This window comes from Dendrobium catenatum, unplaced genomic scaffold, assembly GCF_001605985.2.
Source record: "Dendrobium catenatum unplaced genomic scaffold, ASM160598v2 fragScaff_scaffold_124, whole genome shotgun sequence".
Taxonomy (NCBI): domain Eukaryota; kingdom Viridiplantae; phylum Streptophyta; class Magnoliopsida; order Asparagales; family Orchidaceae; genus Dendrobium; species Dendrobium catenatum.
The window spans coordinates 1084630-1097967 of NW_021318586.1; positions in this window are offsets into that span (position 1 = coordinate 1084630).

Consider the following 13338-nt stretch of genomic DNA (forward strand, 5'->3'; position numbering starts at 1 on the left):
ATAAGGGCTTAACATTCTTAACGAACTTTCAAGTGGTATCAGAGCGGGATTTGTAAAAATAAGTATTTTAAAGCTTTTTGAATTTTGATCAATGGCTAATTTTGGTAATTGTAATACTGTGGAAGGGTATTCTATTACCCGACTACCTTTATTTGATAATATTTCATTTGATTTTTTGGAAAACTCACATGTTAACATTTTTACAATCTATCGATTATCGCATGTGGATGCTTGTTAAAGTAGGCTATTCTCCACCTTCTCATGAACTTAATGACATTAAAACAGAAATTCTTTTTACTGAATGGACTTTTGATGAAAGAGGTTTAACACAACTTCATGCAAAATGCTTGAACTATGTTTTTTGTGCATTGAAATATGAAGATTACATGCATGTTTCAACTTGTGCAACTAGTAAAGAGATTTGGGATCAATTGTGCATTACTTACAAAGGAACTAATGAAGTTAAACAATCTTAGTTGAATATTCTTTTGCATGATTACAAACTTATCTGTATGAACCTTCTAAATCGATTTCTGATATATATATATATATATATAAGATTTACTCAAATTGTCACATCTTTGCATGCCTTAGAAAGAGAACTCACCAATTATGAAAAAGCCAATAAAATTTTAAGATGCCTGCCTTCTTCTTTTGATGCCAACTGCAATTACTGAATCTAAAGATTTAAATTATTATTTGATTGATAACTTACTTGGTTCATTCATTACTTATGAGCAAGGGGTGAACCAAAGAAATCTTGATCCAGGTCAGAAGAAGAAGGAGAAAACTTTGGCACTAAAGGCCAACAATAAGAACACTGATTCTTCCGGATCTAAGAACGATGATGTTGCCTTCATCACTAGGCAATTCAAAAGCTTTTTATGGAAGAAGCAAAAAGACCATCAGAAGTGTAAAAGAGGTAAGAATAGCAAATATTTTAAAAGTTCTTCTGATGTTGTTTGCTTTGAATATAGGAAGCCTGAACATGTTAAAGCTGATTGCCTTACTCTTAAGGAGCAACTAAGCAAGGAGAAGGATAAGGAGAAACCCAAATACAGGAAGGATAAGAAGTGATCCCAAAAAGCTTTCTAGACGGATTCTATATCTGACTCCTTTGAGACTGAAGCAGAGGAGGAAACCATAAACTTATGTTTAATGGTTGATAATCAACATGAACAATCTGATCAAGAAGAAGGATGTGAACCAATCTATGATCAATTACTTAAAATTTGTGAGAAAATTCATGCATCATATAGGAAACTAAAAAAAATCTCATGCTAGTTTAAAATTGGAATTTTCAAATTTATAAAAAGTGCATGAAATCCTTTTAAAATATGACTCTCAAATTGATAGCAATCACATGGATTTACTTGATGAATTTGATGAATTAAACAAAAAACATACTAAATTATTTGACGCACATGATTCCTTAAAATGATCTCATGCTAATTTAGAAAAAGAATGCAAAAGATTAGAAAATCTAAAAATGCTTGAAAACAACAAACCACTAGTACATGCATTTCATAACTTTAAAAGGAAGCACCACTACCCGAATAGATTAAGAAATTATTTTCCTAGTGTTAGATGTTTTTCATGTGGCATGCTAGGACACATCTCACACACTTGCACAATTCACCTTAGTAAACATTGGGTGTGGACACCCAAATTGCATGATTTACAACATAACACAAATGCATTGCATTCTTCTTTTCATAAGAAGGGACCTAAACATGTTTGGGTTCCAAAATCTGACATTTGATGATTTTACAGAATTTCTCTCACAAAAGGCCTCGTGAGAGCATATAATACATGGACAATGGAGGCTCGCGACTCATAATTGCTTAAACTTACTGCTTAATAAATTCTTGATTGCTTGTTTACTACATTGTTGATTATTGTTGCTTTCCTTTTTATGTTTGTTGATTTTTTAGTTGTTTCATCTCTATTATTTTGTTTTGAAATGATATATTTTCTTGGTTTTTAGTTTTGGAATTTGAATAATCAATGTCTAAACATCCCTAAATCAGTTAAAGGGAGAAACACCATTGATTATTTCCCTCATTCTAATTTCTTTGAGTGGTGCAATTTTTTTTCTAAACAAAAGTCTATCTCAAATAAACAATAGGACTTTATAATTAAGATATTTTTTGAATTGCTACAATAATATACCTTATATATATAATATTAAAGTTTTTATATTACTTTCAAGTTCTTTAAAATCTTGCTCTTGGATTTATCAATTTGATTCTATTTTTTGGTTTATTCTTCCCTTTATTAGAGAGTGAGTTTTGTTCTCTAATAACTAGAAGATATACTCACAACTGAGAATAATTAAGAGTTTTGAAAAGAGATGTAGCTTGGAAAATTAAAAGAAAAAAATGGTCAGTGATGCCAAAATAAAAGATGCACAATGATCGCAAAAAATTAAAAAATATATAAAGTGTATCAAAAATCAAAAGATGCATAAAATGCGCTAATCAAATTGAAAAGAGGCATAAAATGAGCCCACAAAAAGAAAAGCTTCCCTCTGTTTCAAAAAACCTTTAAATCTTAGAAGAATTCATGTGTCACTTGATATTTTTAAAGGCTTGATTTCCAATTTCATGATTGTGATAAATCACTTTGGTATATTATTATATAAGATATTTTTATGGAACCAAGTTTTGAATGGACTTTTTTTCTTATCCAATTAGTTTGTTCTGAGTTAGATCTCTTTTTTTGAAAAGACGATTTTTGCCCTAAGAGAAGTTTGAGTTATGGTAAACATGATCCGATATTCTATATTTTTCTGATTTCATTAATGTTAACATATTGGTCTTAAGTTGAATCACTTGTTTTTAGAACAAAAGAAAAGCGTACTTTTTGTTTTTTATTTTATTTTTCTCCTCTTTATCTTTTTTAACTTTCTGGTGTTATGTTTTTGGGTTTTCTCTGATCATCTCCATCCATCCTTTGATTTAAACTTTTTGTTACATCGTCCCGGACGATATTCACATCGTCATGGATGATCGGTTCAAATCACTTCTAAAATCCATCTACTAGATATTTTGACCTTTCTGCTCTTTATCGTCTTTGCTGATGTATTATCATCCTCTGCTTCAATCATACTTGATCATTCTGGATGATCCTCTTCCATCCTGGATGATGCCTTTATTCCTTGCTCATTTATTGGTAATCGTCTCGTACGATCCACCCGTTCGTTCTGGATGATACACATGGAAATATGTTTAATAAGCCTTAAATTCGACTGGTACGATCCATTATTGGAGCATCATCCCAGACAATCCACCTGTTTGTTTTGGATGATACAAGTGGCAGTGCGTTTAAATATTTTAAATTTGGCCGGTACGATCCATTATTGATCATCGTCCTGACCGATGGACCTTATTGTCCTAGACGATATGCTTTTTCAACAGTCGTCTGGATTGTCACCTCAGGACGAGCGCCTAGGTTTAATCATCTCGGATGATATCTGATCATCCCGGACAATATGATCGCCTTTTCTAACCAATTGTCCAGCCACAATTATTGCACCGGATCGTCCTAGACGATTCTGCGATCGTCCTGGACAATCCGGCTGATTCTTTATAAACCGAGCCCTTCCAGCATTTTCTTCACACCAACTCTTTCTCCTTGCTTTCTGCTTCCAGTTTTCTTACTGTCATGATAATGGCTAGAGGCAAGCATGCTCGCCACCCTTTTTGAAGTTCCTCGAGGGCCACTTTGGACCCTTAATTCATGGAGGCGGATAATCAAGCCGCCTACCAACACTATAAGACGACCGACATTGCCATTTCCTGGTCAATCTATCCAAACCATCTTTCTTATTTGGTACTCGACCTATTCACTCACAGCTCTCTTTATTTTATTCTAACACTTGCAATCCCTTTAAATTTTGATCTTTTGTTTGAATTCTTTGCAAGCCTTAGAAAAAATTATGTATTCACTTTTCTTGGCTCGTATGTGAATCGACGCCCTGTCGAGATCACATACCAAGACTGTGCAAATTTTTTATAACTCTCCACCACAGGAGATAAGCTTCAAACCCTCTGTTTGCAATCATAAAAAAGGGGGAGATTATTGTGTATATGATTTTCAAAAATAAAATTTTGATGATTGCAAACACTTATGTTTACTACGACTGGCTTGCCAATTAATATTTTAGGTCCACAGGATCAAGACTGCAATTTGAACCAGCTGAAGATTGGGTAGATTAGGTCTGAGTCAGTTTGTAATGTATTTTTTTCCTTTCTTGAGTCAATTATAATCTTTGTGCTGCATGATGCTAAATAACCCTACACACACACTGGGGTAATTTTTTTTTTTTTGACTTAGAGTTTTTTTATTTTGCTAACATCATTCGGGACGATCCTAAAATTGTCCTGGATGATCGTTTAAAATCAAAAACCCTAATTAGGGCATCCTGGTTAAGGCATCCATCATTAAGTAGATCGTACTAGATGATGTTTGTATCGGCAGGGAAGATATGCTCAAATCAGAAAGAATCAGCTGTCAGATCTATTTAGGAAGCTTGATTTTTTAATTATCATCCAGGACAGCATCCTGGATGATGGGGTTCTATTATGACTAAATTGATCAAGTGATTAAGAAATATAATTAAGGTTGATTGATTCGATTATATCATCCTTGATGATCATAGGATTGGCCAGGACGATCAGTTCAAAAAACCTTGATTGCTCATGGACGAAAAAAATCATACATCATCTGTTCAGAGCGATATTCTAGATGATTTTATGCAGATTTGAACTAATTGGCCAGGACGATCACGAGATCGGCCTGGCCGATCAATTCATTTTGTTTTCGTCTAGACTCCCATCTAGAGCGATATTCTGGATGACATTCCCTGATTTGTACTAATCGTATAGGATGATATCGTATCATCCTAGATAATATAAACAAAAAATCTTCTAATTGTCCCAAGTCGTCCGGGATGATTGAGCTTAATTTTTGCTAATCGTATAGGACGATAGCAATATTGTCCTAAAAGATAAAGTTGACTATTGAAAATCTATACAAAGGACTCGTATTTTCTTAAGCTTAAGGATCCCTGGGATAGCTTAGAAGAGAGGGAGAGAGGGAGGAACTTATGAGGCGGAGCTTGTGAGGGGTTTCATAAGGGTTGCTCCAAGCAAGGTTCCAAGACATCTTCTTCGATCGTCATTCCTCATGCTTGGAGGCTCAAGGGAGATCTTCTTTAGCAATTGATTGAGGTTCTCTGCTTGCTTCAGGAGGTTTCAAAAGGAGTTGGGTTCTCTGCCCGCTTCAGGAGGAAGCAAAAGAAGTCAGTTCTCTGCCACACCGGGGTTGGTGGAAAGGAGTTTTTGTAAGGGCTTCTCCACCTTGCTGTGGGGGATAAAGGAGAGATACTAAGTTAGTGCAATACTCGGAGGGTGCTGGAGTGGATGTAGGTCAAGCTTTGACCGAACCACTATAAATTCGACGTGTTCTTTCTTTGTTTTACTTATGCATTTAATTTTTGCACTCGTTATTTTTTGTGGTGGATTATGTTTTGGTTTAAGTTTGTATTTTAATCGAAAAGTTTTAAAATACCAATTCACCCCCCTCTCGGTTAGCCTCGGGACTAGTTCATAAGGGCTTAACATCCCTAACGAACTTTTAAGTGCTATCAGAGCGGGATTTATAAAAACAAGTTTTAGAAAGCTTTTTGAATTTTGATCCATGACTAATTTTGGTAATCATAATATTGCAGAAGGGTATTCTATTAACCAACCACCTTTGTTTGATAATATTTCGTTTGATTTTTGAAAAACTCGTATGTCAACATTTTTATAATTTGTCTATTATCGCATGTAGATGCTTGTTAAAGAAGGCTATTCTCCACCTTCTCGTGAACTTAATGGCATTAAAACTGAAATTCCTTTTACTAAATGGACTTTTGATAAAAGAGATTTAGCACAACTTAATGAAAAATGCTTGAACTATTTTTTCTGTGCTTTGAAATCTGAAGATTATATGTGTGTTTCAACTTATGCAACTGGTAAAGAGATTTTGGATCGATTGTGCATTACTTTTGAAGGAACAAATCAAGTTAAACAATCTCGATTGAATATTTTTTTGCATGACTATAAACTTTTTTGTATGAAACCTTATGAATCAATTTCTGATATGTATTCAAGATTTACTCAAATTGTCACATTTTTGCATACCTTAAGAAGAGAACTCACTAATTATGAAAAAGTTAATAAAATTTTAAGATGCTTGCCTTCTTCTTTTGATGCCAAAATTACTGTAATTACTGAATCTAAAGATTTAAATACTTTTTCGATCGATAACTTACTTGGTTTACTCATTGCTTATGAGCAAGAGGTGAACCAAAGAAAACTTGATGCAGGTGAGAAGAAGGAGAAAATTGTGGCACTAAAGGCCAACAACATGAACACTGATTCTTCTGGATTTGAGAACAATGATGTTGCCTTCATCACTAGGTAATTCAAAAGCTTTTTAAGGAAGAAGAAAAAAGACCATCAGAAATGGAAAAGAGGTAAGAATAGCAAAAAATATAAAAGTTCCTCTAATATTGTTTGCTTTGAATTTAGGAAGCCTGGACATGTTAAAGCTGATTGTTCTACTCTTAAGGAGCAACCAAGTAAGGAGAAGGATGAGGTGAAACCCAAATACATGAAGAATAAGAAATCCCAAAAAGTTTTTTGGGCGGATTCTGCATCTAACTCCTCTAAGACTGAAGCAGAGGAGGAAACCACAAACTTATGTTTAATGGCTGATAATCAACATAAACAATCTGATCAAGAAGAAGTATGTGAACCAACCTATGATCAATTAGTTAAAATTTGTGAGAAAATTCATGCATCATATTGGAAACTCAAAAAATCACATGCTAGTTTAAAATTGGAATTTTCAAATTTACAAAAAGAGCATGAAATCCTTTTAAAAGATAAATTCAAAATTGATAGCAATCAGATGGCTTTACTTGATGAATTTGATGAATTAAAAAAAAAGCATACTGAATTATCCAATGCACATGATTCCTTAAAATTATCTCATGTTAATTTAGAAAAAGAATGCAAATGCAAAAGATTAGAAAATCTAAAAAGGCTTGAAAACAACAAACCACTAGTACATGCATTTCATAGCTTTAAAAGGAAGCACCACTACCCAAATATATTAATAAATTCTTTTGCTGGTGTTAGATGCTTTTCATGTGGCATGTTAGGACACATCTCACACACTTTCACCATTCTCCTTAGTACACATTGGGTGTGGAGACCTAAATTGCATGATTCACAGCATAACAAATATGCATTGCATTCTTATTTTCATATGAAGGGACCCAAACATGTTTGGATTCCTAAATCTGATGTTTGATGATTTTGTAGGCTTGCTCTCACAAAAGGCCTCATAAGAGCATATAATACCTGGACAATGGAGGCTCGTGCTCATAATTGCTTAAACTTGCTGCTTAATAAATGCTGGATTGCTTATTTACTACTCTGTTGATTATTGTTGCTTTCCTTTTTTATCTTTATTGATTTTTTAGTTATTTCTTGTCAAATATTTTGTTTTGAAATGATATTTTTTTCTTTGTTTTTAGTTTTTGGAATTTGAATAATCAATGTCTAAACACCCCTAAATCAGTTAAAGGGAGAAACACCGTTGATTATTTCCCTCCCTCTAACCTCTTTTAGTGGAGTAATTTTCTTTTCTAAATAAAAGTCTATCTCAAATAAACAACATGACTTTACAATTAAGATCTTTTCTATCTTGCTACAGTAATCTACCATCTATATATAATATTCAAAAATCTTTATATTACTTTAAAGTTCTTTGAAATCTTGCTGTTGGATTTATCATATGAATTTGATTCTATTTTATGGTTTATTCTTCCCTTTATTAGAGAGTGAGTTTTTCTTCTCTAATAACTAGAAGATATACTCACAACTGAGAATATTTAAGAGTTTTGAAAAGAGATATAACTTGGAAAAAAATGGCCAATGATGCCAAAATAAAAGATGCACAATGATCCCCAAAAATTTAAAAATATATAAAGTGTATCAAAAATCAAAAGATGCATAAAGTGCGCTAATCAAATTGACAAGAGGCATAAAATGAGCCTACAAAAAGAAAAGCTTCCCTCTCATTAAAAAAATCTTAAATGTTAGAAGAATTTATGTGTCACTTGATATTTTCAAAGGCTTGATTTCCAATTTCATGATTGTAATAAATTACTTTGGTATGTTTTTCTATAAGATATTTTTCTGGAACCAAGTTTTGAACAAACTTTTTTTCTTATCCAATTAGTTTATTCAGAGTTAGATCTCTTATTTTTGAAAGATCATTTTTTCCCTAAGAGAAGTTTGAGCTAGGGTTAACGGGATCAGATATTCTACCTTTTTTTGATTTCATTGATGTTAACGCTTTGGTCTTACAAGTCTCTAAGTTCAATCACTTGTTTTTTTAAAAAAAAGTATACTTTTTGTTTTTTGTTTTGTTTTTCTCTTTTTTTGTCTTTTTAACTTTCTGTTGTTATATTTTTGGGCCTTCTTTGATCATCTCTATCCATCCTTTGATTTAAACTTTTTGTCACATCATCCCGGATGATATTCACATCATCCTGGATGATTGGTTCAAATCACTTCTAAAATCGATATGCTGGCTATTCTGACCTATCTTCTCTTTATCATCCTAAATGATGCATTATCATCCTGGACGATCTAATTGTCCTCTACTTCAATCATACTTAATTATTCTGGACAATCCTCTTCCATCATGTGCGATACCTTTATTCCTTGCTCAATTATTGGTAATTGTCCAGTATGATCCACCTATTCTTCCTGGATGATACATGTGAAAATAGGTTTAATAAGCCTTAAATTTGGCCGGTACGATCCATTATTGGAGCATCGTCCCAAACGTTCCACCTATTTGTCCTGGACGATACACGTGGCAGTGCGTTTTAACATTTTAAATTTGGCCGGTATGATCCATTATTGATCATCATCCTGGATGATCCACCTCGTCATCTTGGATGATATGCTTTTTCAACAATCATCCAGATTGTCGCCTCAGGATGATCGCCTGTGTCTAATAATCTTGGACGATATCTGATCATCCCGAATGATATGACTGCCATTTTTAACCAATCGTCCAGTCGCAATTATTACACCGGATCGTCCTGGATGATTCTACGATCATCTTTGATGATTCATCTGATTCTTTATAAATCAAGCCCTTCAAGCATTTTATTCATACCATATCTTTCTCCTTACTTTCTGCTTCCAGTTTTCTTGCTATTTCATGATAATGGTTGGAGGCAAGCATGCTCGCTACCCTTTTGGAAGTTCCTCGAGGGCTACTTTGGACCCATAATTTATGGAGGCAGATGATCAAGCTGCCAATCAACGCTATAAGATGGCCAGAATTACCGTTTCCCAGTCAATCAATCAAAACCATCTTTCTTATCCGGTAGTCGACCTATTCACTCACGCCTCTCTCTATTTTATTCTAACACTTGCAGTCATTTTTAATTTTGACATTTTATTTGAATTCTTTACAAGCCTTAGAATAAATACAACATTCAGTTCTCTTGGCTCGTATATGAATCGACGCCCTATCGAGATCACATAAAAAGACTGTGTAGAATTTTTACAACTCTCCACCATAGAAGATAATCTTCACACCCTCTGTTTTCCATCATAAAAAAGGGGAGATTGTTGCGTATCTGATTTTTAGAAATAAAATTTTAATGATTGCAAATACTTCTATTTTACTATGACTGGCTTGCCAACTAACATTTCAGGTCCATAGGATCAAGACTGTAATTTGAACCAGCTCAAGATTGGGTAGATTAGGTCTGAGTCAGTTTGTAATGTATTTTTTTCCTTTCTTGAGTAAATTATAATCTTTGCGGTGCCTGATGCTAAGTAACCCGGCACACACACACTTGGGTCAATTTTTTCTGTCTGACTTAGAGTTTTTTTGATTTCACTAATATCATCCAAAACGATCCCAAAATCATCCTGGATAATCGATTAAAATCAAAAACCCTAATTATGGCTTCTGGGTTAAGTTAGCCATCATTAAGCAGATCATCCTGGATGATATTTATATCAGCCAAGACAATATGCTTAAATCAGAAAGAATCAGCTACCATATCTATTTAGGAAGTTTTATTTTTTAATTATCATCTAGGACATCATCCTGGATGATGAGGTTCAATTATGCCTAAATTGATTTGGTGATTAAGAAAAGTAATTAAGGTTGATTGATTCGATCATATCATCCTGGATGATCGCAGGATCGGCCAGGACAATCAGTTCAAAAAACCTTGATTAGTCCTAGATGATAATAATTATACATCATCTATTTAGAGTGATGTTCTGGATGATTTTGTGCAGATTTGAACTAATCGGCCAAGAGATCACGAGATCAGCCTGACCAATCAAGTCATTTTGTTTTCATCCATACTCCCATCCAGAGTGATGTTCTAGACGATATTCCCTAACTTTTACTAATTATACAAGCTGACATCGTATTGTCCTGGATGATATGGACAAAAAATCTTCTAATCATCCAAAGTCATCTGGGCTGTTTGAGATTAATTTGTGCTGATCGTACAAAATGATAGCAATATCATCCTGGATGATAAAGTTGGTTCTTAAAAATCTATATAAAGGACTCGTGTTTTCTCAAGATTAAGGATCCTTTGCTGTTATCTTGACCTGGGAGAGCCTAGAGGAGAGGGAGAGAGAGGAAGAGAGAGGGAGGAATTTGTGAGCGATAGCTTGTGAGGGGTTTCACAAGGGTTGCTCCAAGTAAGGTTCCAAGGCTTCTGCTCGGATCATTGTTCCTCATTCTTGGAGGCTCAAGGGAGGTCTTCTTTAGTAATTGATTGAGGTTCTCTACCTGCTTCAGGAGGAAGCAAAAACAGTTGGGCTCTCTACCTGCTTCAAGACGAAGCAAAAGTAGTCGGTTCTCTACCACACCGAAGTTGGTGGAAAGGTGTTTTTGTAAGGGCTTCTTCACCTAGCTGTGGGGGCTAAAGGAGAGACACTAAGTTAGTGCAATACTCGGAGGGTGCCTCCGAGGAGTGGACATAGGTCATGGTTTGACCGAACCACTATAAATCTGGTGTGTTCTTTCTTTATTTTTACTTACACATTTAATTCCTGCACTTGTTATTTTTGTGGTAGATTGTGTTTTGGTTCAAGTTTGTGTTCTAATCGAAAAGTTTTAAAATATAAATTCGCCCCCTCTTGGTTATCCTCGGGACTTGTTTATAAGGGCTTAACATTCCTAACAAACTTTCAGCTTGAACCTTTAACTAATTCTATTAAATTATATAGTACTGCTAGAAGTTTGGGTTTTAAACTTGCTGTTTTGAATTTTGCCAATAAGATTTTGGTGTTTTGGAATGATCCTGTACGACAAGATGTTATTGGTGATTTTACTTAAGTTTTATATTATAGTATTGATGTTATAAACTTATCTTGTTGTGCCTCATTTGTTTATGCTGCTTCTTCTCGCATTAATAAGAAAGTTTTGTGGGAGCAACTTAATAATTTCCACAATATTTGTAATTTTCCCTAGCTTGTTGGTTGTTATTTTAATACTATTTCTAATCTTATTGAACATATTGGGGGATCTAGTCCTATTTATCATTCTATGGAGGATTTTAATAATATGATTATGGATTATAATCTAGTTAACATTGGTTTCTTTGGTAACAAATTCACTTGGAATCATAGTCATTTATGGTAATGGTTGGATCAGGTGTTGTTTAAGGTTTTTTGGCTTAATTCTTTTAATTTAATTTTTGTTGAGCATCTTAGGAGGACTCTTCCTGACCACTCTTCAATGTTAATGAGTCTTTATACCCAGCATATAACTTCTTTGCCTCAATTTTGATTTCAAAATATGTGGTAGTTTCATGATCCTTTTATGGATTTGGTTCAGGAAAATTGGCAAACCCCCTTGCATCCGAATAACTCTTTTTTTGGTATGAAAATTTTTTGGTTTAAACTTAAAAGGCTTAAGAAAGTTCTCAATTGGTGGAATCATAATGTTTTTAAAAATATCTTCACCAACATTTTTAATTCTAAAGATAAAGTGAACACTATTAAGCTTAACTGTCAATTATTTCCTTCTGATAATAATTTAGCTTTACTAAGGGATGCTAAAAACTGTCTCTTTAAATTACAAGCTTAGGAGGAAGCTTTTTGGAAAGAAAAAGTGGTTGCGAAGCATCATGTTGAAGGTGACAATAACACTAAATATTTTCGTGCTTTGGTTAAGAGAAAATTTGTCTCCATCCATAAAATCAATTGTGATGATGGATCTGTTACTGAGGATGCTGCGGAAATTGTTAATTTAGCGGTTCAACCTTTTCAAAACTGTTTCAATAAGGATTTTACTCCTCATATTGATAACCCTTATATTATCCCTCATCTCATCTCGCAAGATGATAATGTTTCCCTCTTTAAACCTCCTTCTTTAGAGGAAATTAAAGATATGGTTCATAGCATGAATGAGGACTCTTTGGTTGGGCCTGATTGTTTTACCCCTATGTTCTTCCAGAAACCTTGGCATATTATTAGTAGTGATCTTTATTCGGCTATTTTAGATTTTTTGCTGGTCATACTATTCAAAAAATTTTCACTTCTACTTCTATTATTCTTATCCCCAAAAGCAGCTCAGTTAGTAATTGGAATGAGTTTATACCAATTAGTTTTTGCACCTTTTTTAATAAGCTTCTTTCTAAAATTCTTATGAGTCATTTAACTTCAATTCTTCCTAAAATTATCTCTCCTTTTCAAATGGTTTTTTCAAGGGGAGAGCTATTGTTGATAATAGTTTGAAGGAAAAATAATTTTGTAGTGTCTTGAATGTTAGGTTGAGAGGTGGCAACAAAATCTTGAAGCTTTATATTTCCAAGGCTTATGACAATATTGATTTGAACATTCTTTACAATATTTTACATTTGTTTGGTTTTAATTTATTTTTTATTAATTTTATCAAAAATTGCATTGAGGGATTATATTTCTCTTTTATTGTGAATGGTAAAAGCAATGGTTTTGTTAGACCCTCTCAGGTCTTAGGCAAGGAGATCCTATCTCTCCTTCTTTTTTTGTCATTACTGTTGAGTATTTATTTAGAGGCCTTACTAAGATCTTTGAGAAGCACCCTAGACTCTTTTTTAGAATATTGGGGTGTTTCCCTATTTCTCACTTATGTTTTGCTAATGATTTAATTATTTTCATGAACACTTTTTTAAAGATTAATAAACTTATGGAGGTTTTTCTTAATTTTGAAATTGTTAGTAGGCTTTCTCTGAATAAG